The sequence below is a fragment of the Pelophylax lessonae genome, assembly GCF_965119305.1.
Source record: "Pelophylax lessonae genome assembly, chromosome: 1".
Classification (NCBI taxonomy): domain Eukaryota; kingdom Metazoa; phylum Chordata; class Amphibia; order Anura; family Ranidae; genus Pelophylax; species Pelophylax lessonae.
Window position 1 is genome coordinate 619879253 of NC_138768.1, and position 16845 is coordinate 619896097.

Sequence of the window (16845 nt, forward strand, 5' to 3'; positions counted from 1 at the left end):
ATACGGGTATATTGCTTTGCCTACAGCAGCTGTCTGTAGTGTGGGTGAGCGGTCACCAAATATTTAAAGTATACAGAAAGAAATTTCCGATTTTGAACAGTTGGCTAACTTGTACAATACAATTAATTCAGGTGATTTACTAAAGACAAATACTGTTCACATTGGAAGTGCACTTGCACACTGCAAGAGCATTTGCTCCAGAGCTTAGTGAATGAGGTGAAGCTTCACTTTGCAAACAAAAATACATAATCAAATGCAAGGAAAAATAAAATGTTTGCTTGCACATGATTGGATAATGGAAGTAAGCAGAAGTTCCCTCATTTACTAAGCTCCAGAGCAAATTCCCTTGCAGAGTGCAACTGCACTTGCAAAGGGAACCGTCTATTTGCCTTTAGTAAATCAAGCCTACTGAGTTTTTATAATCTCCCAGTGACTTCACTGCATAGATTCTGAACACTCTTGCAATAATTTAGGTGTGCTAGTCTTTTACTATCTTATTCCAATATTATGAAGGACCAAGGATCACACCACTCTTTGGATGCTTAGTGCCCATCCTACTTCTGGTTCCTGGAAAAATATAAAAAAAACTGTACATTATTAGATAAGGGAAGTCAGTAGAGCTTCACCTCATTCACTAAACTCTGGGAAAATGTGTAAGAGGAACAGCCTATTTGTCTTTAGTAAACCAATACTAATGACCTGCTCCAAGCCATTTCATGACAATAGCTTTGGTTCCATTAGCAACAAACATCCATACTGCAAAGTAGATGAATATTGCTCAGAAATCTTGTCATATTTCTTCTATAGATCAGTTAATCAGCAGTAAGAGATATGCAGTGTCAAGTTTCCAAGAATATAACAGAGTAAAGTAGCATAGCAGTGTAATTTCTTCAGAAACTGAGCAAGGCTATTGGAGGAGGGTACTTTGAAGATAAAAGTATATAATTATGTTAAAAGGAAAAGTGTCAACAACCCCAACCGATAACTAGCCTTTGCAGCAAGGTGCACATGGCAAGACAACACAAATCACAAACAAACAAATGATTTCCCAGCACACTTACCAGCCAGCCTGTAAAACAACCCAATGGACCCTGTCTAACAATTTACATTGAAACCGAGGCTTTTCTTTGCACACATTTGCAAATATACGCAGTTCCCACATCAAGGCTCCTCTGATTATACTGTGGTCCTAATTTTAATATTTTTCAGAGTCTTTCAAGTAGGAGCACATATAGCTATAGATAGATTAAGGGCAGGTTTGCCTGGAGGGACCTCACCCCTCCTTAAAGGCACAGGGATGCACAGGATGCCCAGCAAGAACACAATGGCAGCAAAGGCATTCACCAGTGCATCCCCACTCCCTTAATCTTGCGATATGTGCTTGTACTTAGAAGACTCTGAAAATTATAGAGTTTGGACCACAGTATACAGAGGAGCCTTGGCATGGGCACTGCGGCTCACACATATACACTATATTACCAAAAGTTTTGGGATGTCTGCCTTTACACACACATGAACTTTGGACTAAGACTAAGACTGGGATGCCATTAACCACTTTGCCGCTGCTCACTAGAGCTCTACTGCGGCAAAGTGGTTCGTTATCATCTGGCGACGTAGACCTACATCGCCAGACACTCCCCCTTCTCGGCTCGCTGCCGCTGTATTTAGTCACAGCGGGAGTCAGGCCAGGGGAGGAGCAGCGGTGATCGCCGCTGCTCTTCCCCGATCATCGGGGAATTGAGTCTGGAGATCCGCCCGCTTGTGTAAACAAAGCGGGCGGATCTCCTAAGTGACAGGCAGGGTCAGATTGCAGGGTTCAGCATAGCTGAACCTGCGATCTGTCCTTGTGTCACATAGTCACCTCCCCCCACACATGTTAGTAAGCACCAGGCATACATTAACCCCTCCCTCTCCAATAAAATTAACACGACAGAAATCTTTCCCTTAGTTAGTAAACGCAATAACTTTTGCGCAAACCAATCAAAATACGCTTATTGCGATTTTTTTTACCAAAAATATGTAGCAGAAAACAAATTGGCCTAAAATGATAAAAGAAAAGTTAGATTTTTACATTTTTTTTGGGGGGGGGGGGAATTTCATATAAAAAAATGTGAGAAATATTGTTATTTTTTCAAAATTGTCGCTCTTTTTTTGTTTATAGCGCAAAAAGTAAAAATCGCACAGGTGATCACATACCACCAAAAGAAAGCTCTGTTTGTAGGAAAAAATGACGTCAATTTCGTTTGGGTACGGCGTTGCATGACCGCGCAATTGTCAGTTAAAGTCGCACAGTGCCGAATCGCAAAAAGTGGACCAGACGTAAGACAGCAAAATCCTCCGGTGGTAAAGTGGTTAAAGTTCATGTGCGTGTAAATGCAGGTGTCCCAATACTTTTGGTTATATAGTGTATTTTAAATTGTGTGCAAACAAAGTATTCTGTTTTTAATGTAAATTCTTAGACAGGGTCAATTTGTTTTTTCTTACTGGCTAGCTGGTAAGTGTGCAGTTGAAATCTTTTGTTTGTGATATATATTTTATTTTGCAGGAGAGACATCTATCAGCATTGTCACTGCTGACTTAAAAGCCTGTAGCTTGTCAGTCAGCACCTGGTCACACCTAGTCCTGACCATCGCTTTCTGGATTGACAGCACTGCCTCCAGAAGGGGAGCATAAAAGACACAAATGAAGGAGGATTTGGCTTACTAAATAAAGGAAATAAAAAAAAAAAAAAATATATATATATATATATATATATATATATATATATATATATATATATATATTGTTTATGGGAGGGACTTGCCTAAAAACTGTTCTGGTAATTGTTGTGATTGCTATATAGATTATTTAGTTAGTTTGCACATTGCAGGCCTAATTTTCCCAGTTTTATGAATACATTTAAGAGCTGCCCTCAAGTTCCATCAAAAAGGTGTGATGTGAGAAACTGGGGAACAAAATCACTTTTCAACATCTCTACAATTAGGCCCCAAAGAGTACTGGCTTGTTAAGATTAGATAAAAATTAATGAGATAATTATAGAGCCCTCATTTCAAATCATTCACACGGGTCAGTCCTTTTCCAATTTATGAGGTTTAGAAAATTACATATATTTGTAGCATAAAGACTTTACTTTAATAGAAGAGGTCATATCAGATTTTTCCTGTAATTCACCAAAGTTCATATTGACAAGGGATCTGATATGCTAGCTTAATTTTTCTTACTACTGAACATAGTTAAAGATATTACAAAAATGTATGTCGTTTGGGATTTGGCTGCTGTTCCCGCTCCCTCCACAGCCCAGTGATCCAGTGAGCATAGGGGGGGCTGCGCAGACAGCGGTGACTGACAGTCACCAGCTTTCTGCTCAGGGAGCACTGAGAACTGAGTGATCAGCGGTGCTTGATCGCTCGGTTCTCAGTCTTAGAGCCAGCGGGGCACAGATGCAGCATCAGAACAATGCTGCATCCATCTAGGTAAGTATGATTTTGAAAAAACAAAAAAAATTCTCTTTTAAGACTCTGTTAGTGGATATGCAGAGAGCCAAATGTTAAAAAAATCAGTATGGCTATTATTTAGACTAATATGTTAGGGACTGTCAAACAAATAGCATGGGTGGGAGGGGACTGGGCACTAGCCTAGATGACAAGTACCAAAGCAAAAAACATTTTTAAAAATTCAGTTTGGCAGGAGCAGTGATTTTAGTAATGCTTACAGTGAAACATTAAATATGCAAAATTGCATTTAAGTAATGAGCCTGCCTGCAAAGTGGCACATTTGTGCAATGTATACAACCTGCTACAACAAAACTGACATTTATGCTAAGCTAACATCTGAGCCAGTGCTGAAAGGCATTAAATTGCATGACTTCTCGCACTCACAGAGAAAAACGCACTTCTGCTTCGGAGTTGCATGAGGGTGCTGTGTAATCCTAATGGCAACTCCGCAGCATGATTTTCCATACTGGGAACTGAACTGTACTATGCGGCTCTCTTCAGCCGCATTTTTAGAAAAGGTGCAGGGACCTGTTCCCTGCGTTTTACGGAGGTACAGCAGCCTATGCAAATGAATGGGCTGCTGTGTCAACATAACCACAGGAAATTGCTTAAATGTGAACCAGGCCTTACAAAGAAAAAAGTGCTTTTAAACTGCCAGAAAAATTACAGTTCCAAGCGGATTTGTTCTTTATGTAAATAAAGCAATTTCTTATATTAATATCAGACCCTTATCCTAGAAGGACCCATTGAAAACAGCTTGGGGATCCCCTCTAACTCATACCAGGGCTTTCAGGTTTGATATGAATTTTAAGGGGGATCTCATACAAAAAACAAAAAATGCATAAGATCCCCCCCAAGATTCACACCAGACTCTTATCCAAATGCCCAAAAACCCAAGGTTTGGTCTGAACAGGCAGCCTTAAAGTGGAGGCGTCACCCAAAAGAAGAAGCTCCGCTTGTTTGCCTCTCCCCCCCCCCCCGCTGCCGCATATGGCACCTTTTGGGGTAGGAAGGGGGAACGGGTACATGGTTTTGACATTCTCCTGAATAATTGGTGCTGATTTACTAAAGAAATAGAGACTTCACTTTGAGAAGATTTTTTCTTGCACACAGTTCGACTATTGTTATTTACACAGCTTTACCTAATTAACTTTGCAAAGTGAACAGACCCCACTTCATTAGTAAAGCCTGGTACACACTTTGTTTTTTTCGTTCCCAAGCCCTTCCCAAGCCAGAACACATCGATCAGCACTCACAGCCATTGGCTGCCATCACTGATCGGATGTCGATGGGATTGTGGTTTTCCAGCATGCCCATTCGACAGAAGCTGGCTGTTCGACCTGCCTCTGTCAGACAGGCTGATGTACACAAGGGCCGGATGTCGGTCAGTTTCTGTTGAGCTAGCCGATACCAGCCAGTTTGTTGGGCCGGCCAATACCAGCCGATGTTTGGCCCGTGTATACCAGGCTTCAATAAACTTCACTGAGTTGTGTGCATACATTTCAGCTTGAGCTACTGAGATTTGTACAAGAGACCATTTTCAATAAAGCAGCCAAGGATCTGCTAAGCTTTTCAAATTAGGCACTGCTGGCTTAATATATCCATATGCTACTGTATATTATATTTACCTGAGAAAAACATTATACAGGGTTTTATTTCTGTTCATAATTAAAAGAGGCAATATATGCAAAGACTTAAATAAAATGCAAAAATAAAAAGAGAACAATAATATGCTGTTTTTAAGCCCATATTATTTAAAACCAATGAAGAGAACAGCTGGATAATGCAAATTCTCATTGGAGATAACTGATGCCTCAGGTACTTTCATGTACCCTATATACTGTGTTACCTTTGAAATAATAGTTAAAAGTTAAATTTCCCATTGTTTTAAAAGGGTGGTAAAGCTAAAAATATCTGAGCTAAGGTGATGTGCAAAGTTATTCTGATTCTTTTATATCTACGTATATTTGCTATCAACAATGATATTTTATGGTAATCCTGTACAAAATAAGTAATAGTGCACACATTCATTTAGCAGTACAGTCACCGTGTATTATATAGTTTTACATCCATCAAATAAAATAGTGGTGATTTTAAAAAAATAATTTAGGTGATGAGAAATAGGAAAGCTTTATTTTTTTGAGGAAGCAACACATTTGAATATTAATGAGAAGTAGAATTAATTTTGGTATAGTTTATTACGGCTCCTACACTAGTTAGGTATTTCTCTGTTTGCAGATATTTGAACCTGTTATACTTGCTTTTTAATTAATTACATTTATAGATCTAGTGAAAAAAAATTGAAGTAATATTAAAATCTAATTTTGAATGTTGATTTAATGAATTATTTCAGGATATTCATTTTTGGGAGGTAAAAATATTTAAAAATTTACAACATTAGGATTTAACAATGGGGCTCACAATACATAGAGTCACATATGCTTATAAGCGAGCCATATATACAGAGCCTGTATATGTTTATAATTCAAGGACAGGTGCCTCAAAAAATGTCACTGCTGCATGCAGGCGTGAGTCCACCAGATGGAAACTTTGCACAGCAGGATCATAATGATACTTTTGAGCAGTCAGATACAATTCACTAAATGAAGGTGTGTGCAAACATTTTACACTGTGGGGACACTTTTATTAAAGTATTGGTAATACTGCAGTCTTCTACAATGTTTCCTGTGAAAGTAAACTTATCATATTTAGCGTAGGGGTGAGGTAGCACTAAATCTTGTGATAAATGGGCCTGTGGGGGTTTGACTTAAAGACATGGGCTTGTGCACAGAGTGTGCTGAGTGTGCCCGAGCACACCCTAATCACCCCATACACATTAGTATTATTGCTTTGTGTGCCACCAGGAAGCTGTGAAAGATCTCCCTCTTATCAGCTCTGTCATAAGAGAAGTGTTTACGCACTTCTCTTTTACTGTGTTGGCAAGGAGATCAATGTGCCAGGGTCATATAAATTCAGACACACGTATGCTTGAGCTTTAGGGTGCACACCCTAATGCAATAGGCTGCGCACACCAATGCTTATGAAGAATTCGGGGGAAATGTGGGATTGGGGACTTCGGCAAGGAATGCTGTGCATGAATAGAAAGTCCCTCTGGTTGAAGAATGATGATCCTTTCATAAGTGTATGACATAAAATATAACATAAAGTGTATGACATAAATATAATAATTTCTTAAGTGTATGACATAAAATATAACAAAGAAATTTTGGCTATATTTGCAGATTAGAGCTTCCCCTTCTACAGGGATGGGGGTCCTGAAAGCTCTGAAGAAGAGGAAACCACAATCTTTTTCAATGCCATAGACTGTTAACATGATCATCATTCTTTAACCGGCTGGCATTTTCCCAACAGGAGAATTCATCTTTATGCACACTACACATCACCCTCCTCCACAATCTTTAATAAATGTATATAATTCCTGTACAAACTAAGACAGGATCAATAGTTCTAACACATCTCATTGTAGGGTCTCCTTTTGTAGCTACTTCGGCTCTTTTAATAATTGGGTGTACACTTGTGGGCAGTGGTGGGTTTTAAAATGCATGAAGCCAGGCACTAGTATGAAAGGTTGCAGCTTATTTCAGATGTGGCAAACTATTGATGGTCAATGGTCATAGTAAAGCAGGGCAGAATTTCTGTCATGTATGAATTGTCATACAACATTAACTCATATCATAACATTTTTGAACCTTCCCTGTAGAAAGACCTAAACTTTTTGCACTTGATATGGATATAAGAACAACTTATATTATTGTAAATACAACTATTTTTTATCATAATCTTAATCAGAAATCGGATATGTTATTGTCGTATGCACAACTTATATGTGGGAGCAGCATGGAGTGTAATCTGTTGGAAACAGAATAAGCAAGTCTAAAATAGATATGACAAGATGGCTGCTGTTGACCTCCATATCTCAGGCTTGTTCAATGATGTACAATGCTGAGTAAATATTATAAATAGTATAGTCATATTCATTTATTTATGTTTTACATAAATAAATGTATCTAAGCTTGGCAGGAGACATCTGTATAGACAAAACTAGGTTAACACAGCTGTATCTTCGAATATTTTGTTTTTAAAGCAAGATTACATTATTTCTTAAAATGCACACGTGTCAGCATGGTGAAAACCAAAATGTCCGTATAAGGTGAACATTGAAGGTGATCATTGTATCTAAATTCATGTTACCTTTATAGCTGAACTGAATCTGGTTAGTACCTGGATTGAAAACTGGCTCGAGGGGCGAGTCCAGAGGGTGGTGATAAATGGGGAGTACTTGGATTGGTCGGGTGTAGAAAGTGGGGTTCTCCCAAGGATCTGTCCTGGGACCAATACTGTTTAATGCTCTTTATTCATAAACAACCTAGAGGATGGGATAACCAGCACAATTTCAGTATTTGAGAATGGTACTAAGCTAACCTAGGCTATATCTTCTATACAGAATGTGGAAATCTTACAAGCAGATCTGAACAAAATAATGGGGTGAGCAACTACATGGAAAATGAGGTTCAATGTTGAAAAATGCAAGGTAATGCCAAAAATACAAACGCAAGCTACTCGCTAGGAGGAGAACCTCTGGGTAAATCTAAGATGGAAAAGGACCTGTGGGTCCAAGTAGACAACAAGCTTAGTAGTGGCATGCAATGCCAAGCTGCTGCAAGCAAAGCCAATAGAATACTGGCATGCATAAAAAAGGGGATTCACTCCAGAAATAAAACAATAATTCTCCCACTCTACAAGACTCTGGTCCAGCCGCATCTCGATTATGCCGTCCAGATTATGTGCTGGAACTGGAGAGAGTCCAGAGAAGGGCAACAAGGATAATTAGGGGAATGGAGGACATCAGCTGAGGAAAGACTACATGTATTGCTCTTATTCTCTCTGAAGAAGAGGGGATATTATATCAATGTACAAATACCGTGCTGGCGACCCTAGCGTAGGGACCAAACTTTTCAGCAAAAGGGAATTCAATAAGACACATGGCCACTCACTAAAATTAGAAGAGAAGCGGTTTAAACTTAAACTGTGTAAAGGGTTCTTTACTGTCAGAGCAGTAAAAATGTGGAATTCTCTTCCACAAACAAACAGTGGTATCAGCGGGAAGCATCGATAGTTTCAAAAAACTATTTAGATGGGCACCTTAAAGACCACATCATACAGGGGTATACAATGTACTGTTAACAGCAACATGGGTTGAACTGGATGGACTGGTGTCTTTTTTCAACCTCACTTACTATGTAACTATGAAACCATCTCGGAAGTGTCATGTAATGGAGCTATGCTTGTGCTTTTTTTTTTTTTCTCTGAAACATGTCATTCAAGTAATTTTTTACCTAATATTGACTTTGATCCTATCCAGTTATCTACAGGCACTGGTCCAGGGGAAGGACTTCCCAAAACACACCTAGTTATACCCACTACATGGTTTATACATATGTATAATATTGCTGTTGATGAGAGATGGGTGCATGCTAGTGAATATACAGTCCTAATTTACTGGGTTTTTAGTATACAGTTGGCACAGACCCTCACCTGCTTACCTGAATAGGCTGTCAACAGTGAAACTGTAAATGATTTCAAATACAAAAAATTTGAAACTGGAAGATAATAAATATCAGCTTTAACTAACTGCTCAATACATTCCTAAATAAAACACTTTTTAAAGGGAGCGGTTACTGATTACAGTTGACATCAGCATTCACCAGCCATGATGTATTAGAATGGACATGACACTAGGGATAAGTACAAATAGGCACACATACAGGTGCTTCCTTGACTATCCTAATTCAGTTTTTCCCACATTGATTAGCCATAGTTCTGGCACTTTCATTTTAGTAGCAACAATCTTGTGTGTGCGGTATGATTGGCACAAATTTAGTAAAGTCTTATGTATTATTTGGCACTTCTAACAATGGGTGCAGAAAATGAGCAATACAAACCTCAGTAAATGTTGACTAGAACAAAAAGGTCCTAATAATGGTATCCTTGTCCCGGGATCACTCTGACACCCAAATTTGTAAACTGGATATTGAAAAGGTTGCATACATCCACATATTTTTGTGCAGAGAGATGACTGTGGGCAGCACAATGGCTTAGTGGTTAGAACCTCTGCCTGGTAGCACTGGGGATGAATCCCAACCAGGACACTAAGTGAATGGAGTTTGCTTTTTCTTTCTGAACTTGTGTATTACTCCTGCATTCTAAAGGCCCGTACACACGTACCGATCGTCGGCATACAAACGTCGGTGGACGAAGGATCTGCCGATTGTACGCGTGTTAGTATGGTGCCTCCGACAGATGTCTGCGCACAATCCGCGGACAAAAGTCTTTCGTGCAAACATGAAAATATTTGTATGCCGACACCAGAACGGACGATTGTTCGCCTGTCAGTACACAATTCGGCCGACAGACCGCAGATTTGCAAGACTGGGCATGCTCAGAAAATAGAAAACACAGGGAAAGTTAACCATTACATGACATCACTTCTGCAGTCGGCGGACAAAATTCTTGTGCTGTCCTTGTGCTGTCTTTGCACTTTTCAGCAGACACCGACATCCCGGGGAGAAAAGAGGAACATTTGTAAGCCGACCATCGGTACGTGTGTACGGGGCTTAAAGGAATGCGTGTAGACAAATTCTAGTATGTGTATGTATGGACGAAAGTTATGAACCTTGGATTGTAAGCTCCTTGAGGGCAGGGGCAGGTGTGACCGTACAATATATGTGTAAAGCGCTGTGTGAATTGTCAGTGCTGCATAAATACCTGTGTTTAACCACTTAAGGACCCAAAGGTTTTACCCCCTTAATGACTAGTCCATTTTTTGCGATATGGCACTGCGTTACTTTAACTGACAATTGCGACATTGTAACCTAGTAAAATTGATGTCCTTTTTTTCATACAAATAGAGCTTTTTTTGGTGGTATTTGATTTTTATTTTTTGCGCTATCAACAAAAAAAGAGCGACAATTCTGAAAAAAAAAAAAAAACCATGGTACTTTCTGCTATAAAACATTCCCAATGTTTTTTTTTTTTTTTTTTTAAATCACAATTTTTCCTCATTTAAGGCCAACAGGTATTCTGCTACATATTTTTGGTAAAATAAATCCCACTAAGTTGTACATTGATTGGTTTGCGCAAAAGTTATCACGTCTACAAACTAGGGGAAAGATTTATGTCATTTTTATTTATTTAATTTTTTTACTAGTAATGGCGATTTTTAGCGGGACTGCGACATTGCGGCTGACAGATTGGACACTTAACTGACACTTTTGACACTTTTGGTTGGACCAGTGACATTACTACAGTAATCAGTGCTAAAAATATGCACTGGTACCTGACACTGGCAGGAAAGAGCTTAACACCAGGGGCGATCAAAGGGTTAAGAGTGTCCCTAGGGGATGCTTTCTAACTGTGGGGGATGGGCTTGCTGGATGAACACAGAGACCTGTGTTCCTAAATAGCAGTAACACAGGATCCCTGTGTTCATCACTGACAGAACAGTGGTCTGGCGTGTTTACATCAGCAGACTGCCGTTTTATATCCATGGGGAGCGATCGCAGGTGCCCGGCAGACATTGTGTCTGCCGGACACTCTGATTGGCTTCCCCTGTGTCCAATCGGCGCGTGCTCGCGCCCCCCACTAACTGTCTTATGAAGCGAGGTACAGGTACGTCGTTTCGCGGGACAGAGCCGACCTGCCGCAGTAAAAGTATAGTGGCTGGTCGGCAAGTGGTTAATAAATAATGTCAGGTTCCAATTGGAGTAACATTAATTTCAGAACATTGCAACTGATAAGTAAACTGGGGGCTTTGCTATGGTTCCTTTTCAATGGATCGCCTCTCATCTTCTGTAGCTGAACTACAGAGAGGAAGTAAACTGCTAAAAATATCAGTTTCAAAAAGTGAATCTGAACAGCTTTTCTTTATAATGACATCGTTAGTAACATTTTCGTATTTAATGAAGTTCTGAATTTTTGCGCACTAGTGGAACCTCATAATTTGCATGTTAAAGTACACAATAACCACTATATAACCTGTGTGCTTTCTGTGTCACCTATGGAATGTCAGGTTTATTATAATATGTGTATACAGATATATTCTTCAGTAACATAAGGATATATTAAAATGTATATTGGAATGGTCACGTTTACAGACAAACCAAGATATACAGGTAGAGAGCTTTACAACATGCTGGGGATTTAAAAATGTAAATAGATTTATTTGTTTCCCCATATGCTGAAGAAGCTGTCTCTCTGTATGATTTGTCTTGCATTTCTGGAAAATTTGATCAATAATACACAAAGTGTTTTCCTGAACAAGGTCAACCTTACCTTAACCACTTCAGCTCCTGAGGGGCTTAAAAGCTTCTCCACCACTATTAAGGCAGATAAATTAAATTTTCCCTTATGCAATTACTGATGAACTGTCTACTGGCAAGTTACAATGTCTGATTAGAATTGTATGACTGGAGCTGTGTATAAATCACTTCAAACTTTAAATTAAAATACTTTCCAACACAGCAACAGGGAGTATTGTAAGTCACTGGTGAAAGAAGTTTTAATAAGGATGGTAAGTAAAAACAATTACATCTGATTTATACTAACTGAGTTTTCTCAGGCCTGAGAACTAAAGAAGTCTTTGATTTAATTACACTTGAACCTAAGTACATTATTTTGAGAAGTTTGCACGCAGTACATTGCGACTCTATGTGAAAAAATGTGAAAACAAATTTCCACGCTATCCCTGTGTTTTAACCACCCATTAAACCACTCTATATACTATAGGAAGCAGCTAGCACCACTATGCACCCAACTACCTGTACAAATTGCACTACATGTCACTATGCCTATTTATTTACAAAGAATGACAACAAAGCATGCCAATTTTAATATTGTGCTGAGCACCTTTTTAAACGTCTAGATTCATATAAATCTATATATAAAAAAAAAAAAAAAAAAACTTGCATAAATTTATAAATAAAGTTACAGCGGGGGTCAGGATTTCATTTTCAGCAATTGGAGAAACAGGTTTATTTCTACATTTTATCTGGAAACATGTTGATATCTGCTTTTATGTAAAATATTTTAAACACAGGCACTTTACAGTCACTGTGTGGAGCACTGCTAAAAAGATTATTTGAAACTGGGATGAAAAGATAGGGGGGGGGGGGGGGTGGCAAGGAGGCAGCCAGTTTTAAAATGTAAGTTAATACATATTTAGGAACATCGCTTCTAGCAACAGGAAGATTACTTATCTTAAAAGCTCTTGGTCTCAAACTGTCTAGATAATAGATTATATAATGTAAGTGGTTGATGAATAATAAATTATATTATAATTAATACATGAAAGACAAAATACTCTGTTCACTCAGACAATGTCAAAAGAAACCGTGGGACTGGTTGGACGGCACGGTTTATTGTAAATCGAGACGTTAATGTACTTTTTTTAAGACTTTCCATGTCTGGGCATGCAATAAGCGCACGCTATCCACATAAAAGTATAATTTCTTATATATATATAGATATAAATAATATATATATATATATATATATATATATATATATATATATATATATATATATATATATATATAATTATACTTATTATTTAAGCAATCATCCCTTGTACACATCAGGCACACAGTTTAGTGTCATGACCAGTGCTGAGCAATAGTGTGATTTACTTTTGATAAACTCTCATGAAGTTGAACTAGCTGGCACAGATGTGACAACAGTGTTACACTGGCTGTCCAACTGATTTATTAGTTTGGCTGAGAACAAAGAAAATACACTTCTGTTTCAAACAACACATGAAGGAGGCTCAGTAACAAATAACAGCAGCAAGCAGAGCCGTATACACATATAAAGCTTGATCTTTCATTCGGAGACTGATTGGCAAGAGGCGCTATAAATTATAAATCGCAGCTCTAGCTGTTATTATCACACTAGCATCTCTAATGAGAAAGAAAAAAAAGAAAAAATAAGGATAAATGCACAAATAAAGTAAGCAATGCATGAATGTGCTGGAGAATGATTCTTGTAATTGCCAGAAATGGTTTGTAATTATTCTTCATTAAGTTCCATGAAAAGTATCAGCATCAGAAAAAAAAAGGCTAGAAAGCACGCATGCTGGAAATAAAGCTCTTCTTTTTTTTGCATGCTATGTTTAAATAATCCTCCTAATAAAATGCTGCACCAGCATATTTCAAAGAAATAAAGAAATTCAAGGATTTATTGTTTGCCAACACACGTCAGCTTGTTTTAAAACAAGTCTGTGCTCTATCACATAACAACACACTGTATAATATAAAAACATCAACAGCATGAAATGACAGTTGTGACACTTTGGAAGTAAGATGACTTACCTTAAAGAGCAATGTTGCACTTTTCAGTTGAGTTCAGGGATGCCTCCAAGGAATAAGCCTTATTGTCTGTATATCCGGTAGAGTTGGGGGGTGGGGGGGCTACCTGTCTGTCTTCAGCATCAGCTTATTCAGTGACAAAGCCAGCAAGATATTGAACTCCTTACAGCAAAGCCCTTTCTTTTTTATACCGGCATGGATAGACACACGTAACAGTCATTGTCGTTTTCTAAGCATGCAGCCAGCTGGAATGATTCACACCTCTGTGCAACACACCGTTAAAATGCACCTTCCTCTATGGACATGAGGATTCCACCAGGGAGGATTCAGGGATCAGCACACACATACACACACATACACACACATACACACACATATACAAAAAATGATATGAAAACTATTTAATCTCACGAACACCAGCTGCTGATTGCGTCTCCCTGGCTGCGTCTTGTTGGGCTAGAGTCAGTTCTTTCCTTGCTGCTTACTCTCCCTCTCTCCCTCTTATCACTAGAACTATAACTGCATCTTTGCAGCACTATGATTGGCAGTAGCAGCCTATTCCTTCAGCTGATCACCCTCAGGACTCTCAAGGACTAGAAGCTGTTGTGATGTCATCCAGATAGTGGGATGTAACACATGGATCCTTTCCAATGGAGATCAGCTGCATTTCTTTCACACCAGAGTAGCTTATTAGAAACTCCTGAAGGATTTGCAAAAAAAAAAAAAAAAATGTCACTATACAGTTGGGACCCTTCTTTACACACCAGCATGTGTCATAGGCAAGTAAGAAGTGTAATACCGCACAGCTCTTGACACCTTCAATCAGCAGTGTCATAAAATTTCAGATAAAGAAAAACCTGACAGGCTCGTGCTTTTTTTTTTTTTTTTTTTTTTATTCTTCCCACAAGCAATCAATTCAAGCAAGTAAGACAATGCAAGATTTCTGAAGTAGGAAGGTTTAATAATTAGGTCACAGATTTTAAATTAATGCAAAATGATTTGATTGTAATCAAATGGGTATAACACACTTGGATGACAGGTTGAAAGCAGCTGTCAGATGTTTAATTATACTTTACAGTCATGTACTTTGATGTGTGTTCAAACCAGATTAAAGCTGAGGTTTAGTATTTTTTTTTTTTGGGGGGGGGGGGGCAGAACCAAACAGTTATTGTTATTATTATTATTATACAGGTTTTATATATTGCCAACAGTTTGTGCAGCACTTTAAAATATAAAGGGAGATATACAGTTACAATACAATAAAATACAAAAGTACAGTTACAATACAATAATAACAGAGGGTTGAACGGGACCTGCTCATAGGAGCTTACAATCTAATAGTTATGTGTAATGGTGTGTATCCTATGTAAATCTTCCCTTTAGGCTGGCAATTTTATAGTTGCTGGATATCACCCTGAGTGGCTATCTTCTGGGACTGTATGGGTTAACAGCAGTTACTGCTAGTATAAAGAGTTGCACCACTTACCTGCTTCCTTTAGCACTCTCTGCCATTCACACACAAATGTACTATTTCTCTCCCACAATGCATTGCTTTCTGCAAACAGGCGGTGGAGATACTGTAATTTTTCTACTACTTCACCATGTATCTGCTCCTTCTTGACAGTTAGTAGCACTTCATGCTCTCTCCACCATTCAGACACCTCATACTACTATTCTCCCACAATGCATTGCATTATTTAAATAGATAGTGGAGATCCTGTCATTCTACTCCTCCTCTATTTATCTGCTCCTCCTTGACATTTGGCCGCCCCCTAATGCCCTCTCCACCAATCAGACACCTCATACTACTATTTTCCCACAATGCAACACATTTTATGAAAGGCCAGTGCAGATCCTGTCATTTATCCTTTCTTCTTCCATTCATCCACTTGTTATAATACTCGTCTGCACTCTTCTGCCCCCCCCCCCCTAACATTCAGAGTACTACTATTCAATTATAATGCATCACATTCTATAAATGGATAAAGTGGATAATGTAATTTATCTACTCCTCCACCATTTACTCGCTTCTCCCAGACACTTCACTGGAGCAGGCAGGGCTTATGCTCTTTCCGCCATTCCTGGACCTCATGCTACTATTCTCCCAGCGGGTAAATGGTGGAGAAGTGGATTAGTGATCGACCAATATTGTTTTTTTAATGCCGTAACCGATATTTTGGTCATCGGATATCGGTATCAGACGATATTTGCGGACATGTAATTTTTTATTTTTTTTTCTAAAGGTACTTCTTGTGGAGGGATCTGGGGGTCTAAAAAACCCCAAACCCCTCCTCGGCACTGAAAAGCATTCAAAACGCCAAGTTTGGCTGTTTTGAATGCTGTCAGTTTTTTTAATTCAGCGCCGAGTACCCAGAAGTGATGTCATGACATCACTTCCAGGTTTTTTACAAGGAGACCGGCGCATGCGCACTTGTGGCAGGGATATCGGCTTTCACAGGGACACATCTTCATGCTACACCGGGTCTTCTCTTCGAAGGGTTGCGGCGGTTGAGGTAGGATGCAGCGGTGGAGGTAGGATGCCCGGGTCTCCCAGTGGGACAGGAGACCCGGGTGAGCTGTGGAAGGCGGTGGGAGGGGGGGAATATCCCCTCCCACTCCTTGTAAAGACAGCCGAGCGGCTGCTCAGCCACATCGGTTGTCGTTACAAGTCAGCCGACCGTCGGCTATAGACACCGGTACCAGGGTGATGCCTCTAGCTGCAGGCATCACCCGGTACATGCACTTTCCCTAAATATCGGCAATAGCTGTAACCTCAGGGGCCGATTCCGATATATCGGGGAAAGTGCATAACGGCCCCTGATATATCGGTGTTGCCGATAATCGGTGGATCTCTAGAGTGGATAAATTATATGATCCCCTTCGTCCATTTACAGAATGTGATGCATTATTATTGAATAGTAGTACGGAGTCTCTGAATGTTAGTGAGGGCAGAAGAGCGCAGATAAATA

The 16845-nt window shown here is 39.2% G+C and overlaps 1 protein-coding gene across 3 annotated transcripts in view; it reads right to left on the reverse strand.

Annotated features, from left to right (window-relative positions):
• LOC309561575 (bifunctional heparan sulfate N-deacetylase/N-sulfotransferase 4-like) overlaps positions 1-14500 on the reverse strand; it is a 565820-nt gene extending 551320 nt beyond the window's left edge. For 2 of the 3 annotated variants that reach the window (XR_014225581.1, XR_014225582.1), the window contains exon 1: positions 13880-14498. The gene's annotated coding sequence lies outside the window, so the exon portion shown is untranslated. Of the gene's footprint in view, positions 1-13879 lie in introns of all 3 variants that reach the window. The other variant, XM_082265564.1, reaches the window with a different exon arrangement.
• Positions 14501-16845: the final 2345 nt, after the last annotated feature.